The sequence below is a fragment of the Pangasianodon hypophthalmus genome, chromosome 9, assembly GCF_027358585.1.
Source record: "Pangasianodon hypophthalmus isolate fPanHyp1 chromosome 9, fPanHyp1.pri, whole genome shotgun sequence".
Taxonomy (NCBI): domain Eukaryota; kingdom Metazoa; phylum Chordata; class Actinopteri; order Siluriformes; family Pangasiidae; genus Pangasianodon; species Pangasianodon hypophthalmus.
In genome coordinates, this window is record NC_069718.1 from 29,923,326 (window position 1) to 29,938,074 (window position 14,749).

Below are 14,749 nucleotides of genomic sequence, written 5' to 3' on the forward strand. Positions count from 1 at the left end.
GATTCACCGCGCACAACAGTTTTAAACTTTAAAGCGGTTTAAATGTTGACATGTCGTTCTATAATGTGATTTTACAGATAGTTTATATTTCTATTTCTATAGCTTCAGACTGGATTCACACTGCTGAACATCAGTTTTAAACAGTGCAGTACAGTCGTTACTGTTGCTCGGCAACAGCTGCTGTGTCACTGTTGCTAGGAGACCAGATCAATCCTCCCCATTTAGCCGGTGTGTAGTGAGATTAAAATATTAAATATTAAATACATATAAGATATATAAGAAAATATATATATGTATGTATGTTTTAAATGTTGTGATGTTATTTCCATCAAGAGGTGCATCAATTTTTGGTCAAGATCTTGTACTGACAATGACACTGCCAAGATTCATCAGGGTTAAAACTGTGAAAGAATGGTTCAGAGAGCATGAAGAATCATTTCACACATGAATTGGCACCTCTGAGTCCTGATCTTAACCTCAGGGAAAGTCTCTGGGATGTGCTGGAGGAGACTTTAAACAGTGCTCACCTCTTTCACTGTCAGTACAAGATCCTGACCAAAAACTGATGCACCTCTTGATGGAAAGAACATCACAACATTTAACATTTAGATATAATACAAATATTACTTTAGCTGAAATATTTGTATCAATACTGGGCTCCTTTTTAATTTTATTTAATTATTAACAAATCAATAAAGAAATAGCTTACAATTGCAATAATCCTATTTTATTTAAGTATTTAATAATAATAATAATAATAATAATAATAATAATAACCTAAATATGAATTTTATTTTTTAAACGATCACAAATAAATAGATAAAAAAAAATAAAAATAAAAAGAAATGTTACATTTGCAATAATTCTATTTTATTATAAAATAAAAAGTATTTAAAAATAACAATAACGAATATTTTATTTTTATTTAATTTTTAAAAATTATAACAATTAAACAAAACCATGAAAAAAAAAACTAGTACTACTGCAATAATCCTATTGCACTGGAAAATAAAAAGTCAGTATTTATTAATAATAATAACAAAATTATTTTTATTTTATTATTATATAAAAGAGAACTAATCAATAAAAATCTGCATGTTTTAATAATAATAATAATAATAATAATAATAATAAAAATAATAACGTAAATATGAATTTTATATTATTTAAATTATAACAAATAAATGTTACATTTGCAATAATTATATTTTATTGTGAAATAAAAAACGAGTATTTAATAATAATAGTAATAATAATAATAATAATAATAATAATAATAATAACAACAACAATAATAATAATAAAAATATCAATTTTATTTTTATATTTAAATCTGAAAAATTCACCAAATCCATAAAAAGTGATTATTGCAATCATTGTATTGTAAAATAAAAAAGAGCATTTCATAATAATAATAACAAAAATAAGAATTTTATTTTATAATTATCAGAAATTAAGAAATAAATGTATTACGATTGCAATAATCCTACTGTACTGTAAAATAAAAATCAGTATGTAATGTAATAATAATAATAGTAATAAATAGTAAAAATCTGTTTTATTAATATGTAAATTATAACAAATCAATAAATAAATATCACCATTGAAATAATACAATTGTACTGTAAAATAAAATGTGAGTACTTAAAAATAATAACAAAACATTATTTTAATTTAATTTTTCATTATAACGATTAAACAAATCCATAAAAAACTGCTACTGTTGCAATAATCACACTGTACTGTACAATAAAAGGTCAGGATTAATAAACAAACTCCAGCTGGTCCAAAATGCAGCAGCTAGAGTTCTTACTAGAACCAGGAAGAACAAACATATTAGCCCGGTTCTGTCAGCACTGCACTGGCTCCCTATTAAGCATTGTTTACGTTTTAAAATCTTGCTAATTACTTATAAAGCGCTAAATAGTTTAGCTCCCCAATACTTGAACAAGCTCTTAACACATTACATTCCTTCACGGCTATTGCGATCCCAAAATTAAATATTTGGACTGCGTTCGCTGTTGGCCAGAGGAGAACTTGCCCCCCGACTGAGCCTGGTTTCTCCAAGGTGTTTTTCTCCGTTCTGTCACCGATGGAGTTTGGGTTCCTTGCCACTGTCGCCTCTGGCTTGCTAAGTTGGGGACACCGACACTCAAAAAATGACTCTTGGAGCAAACAATTTAAATAAAGTATATTTAAAAAGTATAAAATAACTATTATTATTCCGAATTAGGCTTTCTCAGCATGAACACCCACCTGATCAATGTACACAAACTATACCTCATACCTCATTTGTTGCAGTAAAGCGCGAATGTAGATGTTGCGCATGCGCATATTGAAAACCACTGAAGGCGGCAAGTCGACGAGGGCGCGACGGTGACCCAACGGTAGCAAGGAAGATTAATGAACAGAGGAGGAGATTATACAAGGTAAGATATTTTCTTCATTTATAATTGATGTAGACTGAACACAAACTATTTTTATGATTTGATCGATCTTGATTTAATAAATATCTTAGTTTTGCCGTAACTGCACTTTTTGGCGAATGAACTAACGTTAGATATTTTCCGCCTTCCTTGCTAACGTTATCTTGATCATTTTAAAATTTACTATCGTTTGAGTTTGTGCATCATTTTTGCATTTAGGCAGATTACCCATGTATGATTTTTTTTTGTCATCTCGACGTACATTTCACTTTGCAAATATGCTAGAACATGTAACGTTAGACGTTAGGATTTCACGTAAAAACAAATCTGTTATCAAATGCAACTTGGATCATTTTAATTTTTTTTTAACTTTTTTAGGCAGAATACGTGTGTATGACTTTTTTAAAATAATAGATTAGCCATCTCGATGTACATTTTGCTTTTGTATAAATATGCTTTGCAACTATGCTGAAGCGTTGTACAAACACGTTCGACAGTATAGTTGCATGTAAAAGTTTGTAGGATGTCCTGTTAAAACAAATCATGTCCATGAAGTGGAACAGGCATTCTTTTCATGCTGAGTTGTAATTTCATTACAAAAATCTAATTCTATGTCGTCTTTAATATTCCAGAGACATCGTTGTGACATCATTCCACACTGAATCTGATTAACGTCAATCACTCACTTACAGTGTGTATAGTTTTTTTTTTTAATATAACTAAACTTTAATCGTTTCATTTCTTTGTAAAAGTGTTGATCTTTTCTCTCTTTTTTGACTTTTAGTTATGTGAGTATATGTAAAAGTTTATAGGATTTCCATTTAAAACAAATCATGTACATTAAGTTGATCATGCATTCTTTTAATGCAGAGTTCAAGTCAAGTCAAGTCGAGCTTTACTGTCATTCTGCTACATGTGTGGACATATTAGTGAAACGAAATGTCGTGTCTCGCAGGACCACGGTGCTACATACAAGTTAAACATAAATATGAACATAGAAGTATAAGAAAAACAATTAAGTTGACTATACATACTTTACAAAAACTTTACAAAAACTATACAAAGACTTTACATAGGTACTTTACATAGATACTGGAAATGAAATTGTGCAAAAGAGGTATTTTGTACATGAAATTGTGCATAAGAGGTATTTTGTAAATGGAATTGTGCAAAAGAGGTATTTTGGGGGAAGAAGTGCATAGTGCAAGATGATTTGTAGTGCAATGCACAAGTAAACATATATTATCAAATTGAGTCTTTGTGTGAGAGAGTGTCTATAAAAAGTGTTCAGTGTACATTCAGAGAAAAGAGTGTGTTACTACATGTGGTTTGTATAGCCCACTCACCTGTGTGTAGCACACTCAGAATTGCACTTAAACAGATTGTCAGTTTTTCATGAGTTGGGGGGAGGGGGTGAGGTGTACATGGTTTCAGGAGGTAGGGTTGTGGATGAGGTTTCAGAGGGGGACAGGGAGATTGGAGTTGAGGGCTCTCACAGCCTGGGGGAAAAAGCTGTTGAGCAATCTGATAGCGCGAGCTTTGATACTCTGGTACCTTCTACCTGATGGCAGGAGCTGGAAGAGATTGTGGGAGGGATAGATAGGGTCCTTCACGATGCTGGTAGCCTTGCTGGAGCATCGTGCAAGGATAATGTCCAGGATGAAGGGGAGAGGGGCACCGGTAATCTTTGCAGCTGTGTTCAGTGTCCGCTGTAGGGTCTTGCGGTCAGCAGCACTGCAACTTCCATACCAGATAGTGATGCAGCTGGTCAGCACACTCTCAGTGGTGCCCCTGTAGAAAGTGGTGAGGATGGGTGGAGGGAGACTCGCTCTTTTCAGCCGGCGGAGAAAGTGGAGGCACTGTTGGGCCTTCTTGTTGAGTGATGTGATCTTGGTGGTCCAGGTGAGATCCTCTGTAATGTGCACTCCCAGGAATTTAGTGCTGCTGACTCTCTCCACGGCTGAGCCGTCGATGGTCAGTGGGGGGTGGTCAACAGAGTTTCTCCTGAAGTCCATCACAACCTCCTTTGTCTTACTCACATTGAGGAACAGGTTGTTAACACCGCACCATTCAGCCAGCTGTGCCACTTCCTCTCTGTAGTGTGTTTCATCTTTGTTTCTGATGAGGCCTACCACAGTTGTGTCATCAGCAAACTTGATGATGTGGTTGGAGCTGAACTTGGCAGTGCAGTCGTGAGTCAGCAGCGTGAAGAGCAGCGGGCTGAGTACACAGCCCTGTGGGGCACCTGTGCTCAGTGTGGTAGTGCTGCAGGTGTTGCGGCCGACACGGACTGACTGAGGTCTTTCAGTTAAAATGTCCAGGATCCAGTTACAGAGGGGTAAGTTGAGGCCCAGCAAGTTTAGTTTGTTGATAAGCTGCTGAGGGATTATTGTGTTGAATGCTGAGCTGAAATCGATGAACAGCATTCTAACATAAGAGTCTTTCTGTTCCAGGTAAGTAAGAGCTAGGTGGAGAGTGGAGGATATTGTATCATCCGTGGAATTGTTTGGATGGTATGCAAGCTGAAATGGGTCCAGCGTGTTTGGGAGACTGGACTTGATGTGGTACATGACTAACCTCTCAAAACACTTCATCATGACTGGGGTCAGTGCTATGGGACGATAGTCATTCAGGCAGGACACAGGTGACTCCTTTGGTACCGGAATTATGGTGGTGGATTTGAGACATGTGGGGACGACTGCCTGGCTCAGCGAGGTGTTGAAGATATCTGTTAGGACATCCGTCAGCTGTGCAGCACAATCTCTTAGTACACGGCCAGGTATGTCGTCAGGGCACGCAGCCTTACGTGGGTTGATCCTGGACAAGGTCTTTCGTACGTCAGCTGGAGAGAGACAGAGCACCTGGTCATTTGGAGATGTCTGTAGTTTTTGTGCAGGTTTGTCGTTCTGTATCTCAAATCGTGAGTAGAAGTGGTCGAGTGCATCCGGTAGGGATGTGTCATCGTCACTGGCCTGTGGCAGGGGCTTGTAGCCAGTGATGGTCTGAACGGCTTGCCACAGCGTCCGGGTGTCTTTACTGTCACTGAAGTTATTGTTGATTTTTTGAGCATATTGATGTTTTGCCTTCTTGATGCCTTGAGACAGATTGGCTCTTGCTGTTTTGAGAGCTGGCTTATCTCCTAATCTGAATGCCTCATCTCAGAATTTTAGCAGCCCACGAACCTCAGCTGTCATCCATGGCTTCTGGTTGGCCCATGTGGTGATGGTCTTGGTGACCGTCACATCATCTATGCAGTTTTTGCTGTAAGCAGTCACTGTTTCGGTGTACTCTTGTAAGTCTGTGTGATTGTTGTAGGTGGCTGCCTCTCTGAACATGTTCCAGGCCGTGTCCTCGAAGCAGTCCTGCAGTACTGAGGTAGCATTGTCTGGCCATACTGTGATCTGCTTTTTAACCGGTTCGACAAGTTTGAGACGTGGTCTGTATGCTGGAATTAGCATAACAGAGATGTGGTCTGAGTATCCGAGGTGGGAGCGGGGTGCAGCCTTGTATGCGTTTTTGACTGTTGTATAGACAAAGTCCAGTGTGTTGTTTCCCCTTGTTGCAAAGTTCACATGTTGGTAGAACTTCGGCAAAACTGTCTTAGCGTGGTTGAAGTCACCAGCTATAATGAAAAAGCCGTCAGGGTTGTTTGTTTGTTGCTCGCTGATAGCGCTGTACAGTTCGCGAAGCGCGTCCTTAGCGTTTGCACACAGGGGAATGTACACAGCAACAATGACGATAGCCATGAACTCCCTCGGCAGATAGAACGGTCGACACTTCACAAACATAAAGTCCACCAGCGACAAACAGTGATTTGATACTACCGCAGCATTGTTACACCATTCTTTGTTGATATACACACACAAGCCTCCTCCGCGAGCCTTACCGGACAGTGATGAATCTCTGTCTGCTCTGTAGCAGGTTAGCCCATGCAGCTGAATGGCAGAGTCCGGGATGTTGTCGTTTAGCCATGTTTCAGTGAAGATAAAAACACAGCAATCCCTTGTCTCTTGCTGTGTAGACCGACTGAGTTGAATTAAGTCCAGTTTATTTTCCAGCGAGCGAACATTTGAGAGCATAAGTGTTGGAAGAGCCAGTCTTGTGGGGTTAGCCCTTAGCCTAGCTCGTATACCTTCGCGCTTACCGCGTTTCCGTCCTCTCTCGCACCACTTGCGACGCCGCCTTGTGCAGGTGGCGACAGTGGACGAGGCCCTGGTTTCGAGGTCAGGCTTCAGCAGTAGACAAAGGCCTCATAGCTTCTCAGTAGCTGCCGGCGAGAGTTGGTGTTTGTATGCACTGCCGATTTCCAAAAGGCTTTGGCGATCATAGATGTGTTTTGAAGTTTTTTCCTTATGAATTTGGGGTAAAGTGAGATTATTTGGAGACGAAGAGACTAGATTAAAAGACATAAAAGCACTGTCTTTAGGACCCGGAGTAGCCGCTGTGTCTGTCTGCGCCGCCATCTTGGTCAGTAGTCCATCACTAATGTTTGAAATATTTCAGAGATTGTCGACGACAACTCTATAGTGAGAGCCGATTTCATTCAGCAGCTTCTTCCATCTGCGGAGCGAACGGCTCTCCTTTATCGCCTGACTTTCCTGAGTCTGGGAGGATTCCCAAAGCTGGAGCGTCTGATCAGAAATCAAGCTATTGAAACACAACTGCTGTTCGGATCCTCTGAAGCTGTTCTGCTGAAGGTATGAGGCCTAAATTCTTCATAACCATCAATGCCAGCTATAAGAGCTGTCCGGTTGGCCGTCTGATTTAAATGTTTATTCAAAAAGAGTTTCCCCCTTTAACACTTCAGTCTACACACCCACTGCTATGGATGGCTAACATATATGCATTACTTTTCTATGTATGAAAAAGTGATATGAATAATGGCAGTGGGGAATATATGGCCATGTGTATATCGAGCCACAGTCTGATCATCATCTCTGAGTATCAAAGATTTGTATTAAGTTGTGTTTTCAGCATTAGCTTATTAGGTTTACATTGAAATTTTATGAATTAAATGCTTACATTTTTTGTAATCTTTTTCTAAATGTTTGTATGTCAGGGGATACGTCGCCCTTTTAGGGGTATAAATCAAGATATAAAAACATATATATAGACTGTGATTTTGTGGCTTGTTTTTTAGAAAATCAAATCTTTTTGTAATCTTGACAAAACACATATCTTTGGAAAGGTCTGGCAGTCAGGGTTCCATATTTGGTAACTGTTTTGTAATAGAAGTGATACTGTGACAGAAAATGATTGATTTGTGACAGAAAACTGCATTAAAAAAATTCAATAGAATTTGGATGTAACCCAGTGGTTATTTTTGGTATAATGCCCAAACAAAATCTGACAGAAACCACAATTTTGGTGATATCAACTTCAAATTTGGATCGTAACTTGATTAGACATATGGCTTTGATTTTATAGCAATTTTAGAGTGCAACATATTTTATAAAATATTTGTTTTATATAAAATAAAAAACAATTTGTATACTACATTATCTTTACTGTAAACTTAAAGTGTTATAACTTTTCTTTTTTTGAAATGCTTTCACTTCAGCAATAATCGGCTATGTGTCTTCTTTAAAAAGAGACCAACCTTAGGTTTGTATTCCAAAGCATTCGGGAGATACAACCATATTGTTACAAGCATTGACAAACAAGTGTTCTGTTTTCAGTGAATTTATACCCCCAAAGGGGTGATGTATCCTGGGGGATACAAACATTAAAATCAAAAATAATAGTCAGGTTTTGAAAAAAATCATGAAATTGTATTATTGGAGTCCCAATAAGATGGAAAATAGCAATAAATTAATTTTCTGATGTCTCCTTATGGCTTTGCCATTTTTAGGGTTAAAGTTAAAATGCCTCTATATTGCATTTCCTTCTTGCAAACATGCAGCTTTTCACTTCACAAGACATTAACTGATGGACTGGAGTCATGTGGATTACTTATGGATTATTGTGATGTTTTTATCAGCTGTTTGGACTCTCATTCTGATGGCACCCATTCACTGCAGAGGATCCACTGGTGAGCAAGTGATGTAATGCTAAATTTCTCCAAATCTCTTCTCATCTACATCTTGATGTCTAGTCTATGTTTAGTCTGGTGTCCTAAACATTGTCTTCTCATCCATGTTTGATGGTTAATATACATGAGATACTTTCGTTCCAGTGAAATTTCTGTGTGGGCGGGGATACTCAACATAATGCTGCAGGAACAGAAAACAAGCAACAGACAAAACGTAGCGCTACTCGGTGTTAGGACCTGGTTTAACAGAAACCTCAACAGAAAACAGTCGGCTAAATAATATTTTAGCATTAATTGTATTAGAGTCTGATTAGATGGCAACAATGTCAACATTTTATTTGATGTCAACAACAAAAGATTCAGTAGCCAGTTTTCAGTCACATGATCCTTCAGAAATCAGTCTAATACGCTGATTTGCTGCTCACTTCTTTTTATTATCAATATTGAAAACAATTGTGCTACTTAATATTTTTGTAGAAACCATGGAACATATTTTTCTAGATTGTTTGATGAATAGAAAGCTCAAATGAACAGCATTTATTTGAATCCAAAGTCTTTTTTAACATTATAAATGTCTTTACTGTCACTTTTGATAAATTTAATGCATCCTTCTGCTGAATAGAAGTATTAATTTGTTTTAAAAAATGTTACTGACCCCGAACTTTTTAAATGTTAAGCCTCACAGAAAGTTAACTCGGATAAATCCTGACTTCTGACAATTTATTTCCTGTGAAAGTCCCACATAGTTTGCACGCACGCTTCATACACGCTTCATATAATGTTCTTAACTGGCGCATGGCAAAAAAAAATAAAAAATTATTTATGAAAAATATTCCTTTTCCTTTTTCTGCAGGTATTATCAGCTCTGACCAACCTGAGATTTATGAATAAATGCAGGAGTCATAAGTTGTTTTGCTCTGAGAAACAGATATCTGCATATCCAATTCCTTTGGGAACAGATTGAATACAAGTGTCTTCAAGGAATCCGACATTGGTTTTACTTGTATGAATGTTTAAGCACCGCTTCTCATTTAGCACTGAGGTCTTGGCTTTACATTGATAAATATTGAGTTTGACATTTCATTCTTCCTGGTGATGCAGAGTGCAGTGTGCCTGCTGTCTATAAGCTTCTATTCAGTGTGAAGGTGATGCACTGTAGCTAATACACTGGCTGTATTGGACTTTCAATGCATTCTCGCCTATATATTTCAAACAAATCTCTGTGCTTTCGGCTTCTTAAGAATAAATAAGCATTGAGGTCTCCACCTATCATAAGGAAAACATTGAGCATGTTGCTGCCTGTACTCTGTGCTATGCATAAGCCAACAGGTTAACATGTAAAAAGCTCACACAAAAGAGAACTTTTATTCAGTGTAGAAACCTTTGCCTTCCAAACTGTCTATGGAATTATAGCGGCAGATGTGGCGTAACGAAACAGTCCTGTAGCAGTTTGCATGCAAATCCGATGATACATGCCTCCTGAACACAGGAACGCATTCCAAAGAAGATTTCACAGCTATTAGGATGTTACGGAAATGCCTAAATCTAAACCAGTTATACTGTGGTACTGTGTATACCTGTTTACTGCTTTCCACTTAAACCACATTAATTATTCAACTATTCTTGAAATGGTATTGAGGGTTTTTAAAAACATATGAAACTAACATGTGGTGCAACATTTCCAAAAACATCTCAAAACTTTTCGTAACCATATTTGTAAACAAAAAAAAAAAAAAATAAATAAATAAATAAAAACTTGATAAAAATGTTTCAAAAATAATGATTCAGAATAAATTTAACGAGTCATTAAATAAATCATTAAATGTCATTGACTTTTTTACACAATTGCTCATCTTAAAAAGGTCACACAAGACTACACAAAACCACCCACTGACCATTGATTAGAAACAATCGAGCGATTGATCCATCAAATGGAGATCTTTCCCCTTAGCCATTAAAAATGTATGGCTGATCAAAGGCGGTTAACAGATGCTTTAGGGGGGTTTCTCTTTAGGAGTCCTCCTTCCATCTGTTCTCCGCTGGCATTGCCATCATGAGCTTGCTTACAGGCTCCTCACTAAAGCACTCCATAAGAACCATTTTGCCCTGAGCAATGGGGAATGAAAAACAAGTGGCCAAGAGAAGCTTTTAATTCTCCCTTCATTAATGGCTTGATGACTTTATTCTGCATGGAGAACATCTAACTAATCAGTGTCGAAACCAATACATGGTCTAATTCTTTTCCAACAGCTTAAGAAGGAAAGGTAATAAAAAGCGCATAATGACTCCCAGAGGGATGCGGATTACACCCTAGCACACTCTCAAAAATCTTTTTAATCATCTTTGCCTAAAGTCATTATTATTTATGTGCAAGTTTATAACCATGAGATATATGGAAGCGCTTTAATGTCTCTTAAGAGTGACGCTGCAGTAGGTTGCTCACTGTAGGACAATGCACTGCTGAAAATCATCTGAAATGATCTAACACTTTAAATGAATGTGAAATCAACTGACGTTTGTTAGTTTATTACAGAGAGAGAGATCACCCAAAAAATTATTTAGTCAGCCTCATGTCGTTCCAAACCCGTTTGATTTCGTTCTTCTGTGGACACAAAAGTAATGAAAGTGAACAGGAGCTGTCAAGCCTCAAAATGACAAATAAGCATCATAAAAGTATCATAAAATTTGTCCATATGATTCAAGCGCTATATTTCAAGTTCACACAATAGCTTCGTGTGAGAAACAGACTGAAATTTATGTCATAATTCACAAAATCTTGACGTTTACATCAGTTGTTATTGGATGAATCTTTTCTGTTGATCCAGTTCAGACAGAGTGATTCATTTACAAAGCAGACTGATTCAGTTCTTGAGTTCAGCTTACTGAGTCAATGATTCGCTTGCAGCAGACTGGAAGGGAAATTTCAGTCTGTTTCTCACACAAAGCTACAATGTAAAAATGATTTTGCAAAGTTGTAAATACAACAAAGATTAGAACAAAAATAGAACTAACTATATAGAGCTAAATAACTATAACGGTAACAATAGAGTTCTAAAAATCCTTCTAAATTTAAAAGAATAGCAGAGTCCACATCAAAACTAGTAGAAAAACGATACAGAGGAACAATATCATTGGAATCACTTTCAGAATGACTCATTACAGCTGATGAATGATCAAAACTTTGAGAGCCAATCAGAATCCATCCTATCACAATCTGTCCATATGATTCATGCATTCTATTTCAAGTCCATCTGATAGCATTGTGTGACAAACAGACTGAAATTTAAGTCATAATTCACAAAATCCTAATGTCTATACTAATTCTCATTGGTGGCTTTCAGTTGAATCTTTTCTGTTGTTCAGACTGAGTGATTCGTTTACAAATCAGACTGATACAATTGTTGAGTTCAACTCACTGTCTCAATGATTCGGTTGCAGCAGTTAACAGCAGACTGGAAGGGAAGTTTCAATCTGTTTCTCTCACAAAGCCTTCAGAAGTCTTTGAATATAGTGTATACATAATATGGACCACTTTTATAATACTTATTGTCATTTTTAGGCTTGACAGTCCCAGTCCCCATTGACTTTCATTATATTGAAAAGAGCAGCCAAGATTTTCTTACCAAAAATACCTTTTTAAAGTAAGTCATACAGGTTTGGAACAACGTGTGAGTGAGCAAATAACTCTCTGAACGGCTGAGCTATTCTCTTACCTTCCTAGATAAGAAATAACAAAAGCAATGTGGTACCTGACGCGCAGAATACCTACATGTACTTTACTGTCTGACTACGCCACCCCCTAAAATGGGCGGGGGAAACCCCTTTTCTCTCTGTAGTGTGGCTGATTCTAGACCCTGCCCGCAAAGAAACAGTTTACACAAGGCATGTACACAAGCTCGAATTTATTACAATTTTGAATAGGTACAATTGCTAATGTGAAAAAGAGACGAAGGGAAACTGGCTGGAGCTTCTCAAACTAATAAGGTCGGGTCGGCACGGCACCCACAGCTCCTCTCCTAGGAGGCCCTGGTGAGAGAGACAGACACAACAAACCCAACACCATACAAGCATGCAACATAGCAAACACTGCACACACAAGGTCAGTAATTACCACTACAAAATACCACACCGTGTTGCATGTTACCAGTACACACCAAAATAGTGTCCCCTCAGTGCAGCCCCCAACTGAATGGAGCAGTAGTGAGGTGCAGATCCAGCCTTGTACAGAGAACCTATACAGAGACAAAAAGAGGAGAACAGCCAGCTCCCAACACAATGACCACCGCGCTGGCTTGGTCAAGGCAGGGTTACACTAGACCAAGGACAAAAAAAAAGGACAAAGCCAAAGGCAAACAAAACAACCAACAAACAAACTAAAAAAAGACTTGTACACTGACAATAAAACAGTGGCTGGCCTGGTCCCTTTAAAAAGAAATAATGCACATTAATCCCCCATTTCATTCACCAGCACACATAAAACCAACATATACAAGAAGTATTGGCCTACTTTGCAAGAGTGTTCAATACTCCCCGCAGCACAATAACCCAGGAAGATAAAATGGGGCACTCCAGTGCTACAAATACAAGTACATAATCAACACATTTTAAATACCAATATAAAACAATTTAAAAAACGAAATCACATAAGACAAACTACCAGAGTGTCTGCAGCCCAGCAACTCAATAGGAGGCCACAAGTCCTTCAAATGCCACGCAGTCACCTGTGTCCTTCATGAAGAGTGGAACACATTGTTCTAGCAGTCACCCTGATAAAGTTAAAACAGAACATGAGAATTCAGTTCATATATCAATTAAAACACAGTCTAGTCACTCCATTACCTGTATGACGGGAGTCTAGTTGCAGTGGCAAATGGCAGCAGCAAGAGAGTGTGAACGCCACAAGCCAAACTTTATAATCTCCTAATGTGTCATGTGACATGCCTCATGTGACCCAAGACAAGCAGCCACACAATGCAGATCACATGATCCCCACACTGATTATCAGTGCAGGTAACCACCAACAAGAAAACACAGATCCCCACAGCAACAAAAAGAAAGAGAGAACACAGAAGATTATGGGCTCTACAGAGGGAACCTCAGGCATTCAGACCTGGGCGGCGATGTGAGGCTTGGCCAAGAGCTTGCTCAGACTCTGCGGAAATGCAGCAAAGCCATCCATGCAGATTATGGGAGCTCTGCAGCCTGGCACATCTTTTTGTTGCTGCTATCCTGTCTTGAAGAGAGAGAGAGAGAGAGAGAGAGAGAGAGAGAGAGAGGAGGGGAGGTAGAAGAGGAAGGTTTTCTCTGTGGCAAATTCTCCAAGCCCTCTCTTTCCCCGCTCCTCGAGGCCTGTCTTATACAACAGAGTTTTGTTTGTGCACATCTGCTCTGAGGAGATTAAAATTACATCAAAATATCACAAGAGATCATCTCCAGAATTACTCACATGTGTACATTCCAAACAAGACACTGTTGCTTTGAGGCTAAAAGTAAGGTAGAAAAAAAAGACATTCACCAAAACTATGCCTATCACAACAGTTAGTCACAATAGGTCAAAAACCTGTGGGCTAAAACAAGGAAGGCTGAATATGTTGGAAACCCATTAAAGTTTGATAAAATCAGACTGCAGCTTGCAGGAAGTCAGGGTGCTCAGGGTTTTATCAGTCCTACGGGAAACTAAATTGTGTTTATAAGGTATCAGGATGATATTGTGAGCACTTTTGGGGATGAAATAATCACTGGTTTGCCCAGGTCTGTACATTTACATTTATATTTATGGCATTTGGCAGACGCCCTTATCCAGAGCGACTTACAATAGTGCTTTGAAGTCTATCAAAAATACATTCTGATACTGACTCACTAGGTCACAAACTAGGAATACCATCAGTCCAAAACTCTGTTGGGGAGGTGATTTTTTTTTTTTTGTGAAAGTGCTAATTTAAGTATTTTATGAAGAGGTAAGTCTTTAGACATCATTTGAAGACTGCCAGTGACTCAGCTGTTCGGACATCTAGGGGAAGTTCATTCCACCACCTTGGTGCCAGAACAGAGAAGAGTCTTGATGCAGGTCTTCCTTGTACCCTGAGAGATGGAGGGATCAGTCGAGCAGTGCTAGAGGACCGGAGGGAGCGTGGTGCAGTGCGGGGTGTGATAAGTGCTTTGAGATAAGTGGGTGCTGGTCTGTTTCTGGCTTTGTAGGCAAGCATCAGTGTTTTAAATCTGATGCGGGCAGCTACAGGAAGCCAGTGGAGGGAGCACAGCAATGGGGTGGTGTGGGAGAACTTAGGAAGGT

At 38.4% G+C, this 14,749-nt stretch overlaps 2 long non-coding RNA genes across 6 annotated transcripts; one reads left to right on the top strand and one right to left on the bottom strand.

Moving 5' to 3' along the window:
• The first annotated feature begins 6,892 nt into the window (after positions 1-6,892).
• On the top strand, positions 6,893-9,216 carry LOC113545475 (uncharacterized). Its single transcript, XR_004578770.2, has 3 exons — positions 6,893-7,123; positions 8,407-8,457; positions 8,602-9,216. It is a non-coding gene; the product is annotated as an uncharacterized LOC113545475 (long non-coding RNA).
• A 3,128-nt stretch (positions 9,217-12,344) lies between these two features.
• Positions 12,345-14,026, bottom strand: LOC128318937 (uncharacterized). 5 transcript variants are annotated; one of them, XR_008302359.1, is made up of 4 exons: positions 13,297-13,972; positions 13,115-13,223; positions 12,965-13,031; positions 12,345-12,879 (listed from the first exon to the last, which is right to left on the bottom strand). It is a non-coding gene; the product is annotated as an uncharacterized LOC128318937 (long non-coding RNA). The 5 variants fall into 5 exon arrangements; XR_008302357.1 differs by having other exon boundaries at positions 12,965-13,223; positions 13,297-13,967; XR_008302358.1 differs by having other exon boundaries at positions 12,345-12,689; positions 12,965-13,223; positions 13,297-13,698.
• Between the last annotated feature and the right edge of the window lie 723 nt (positions 14,027-14,749).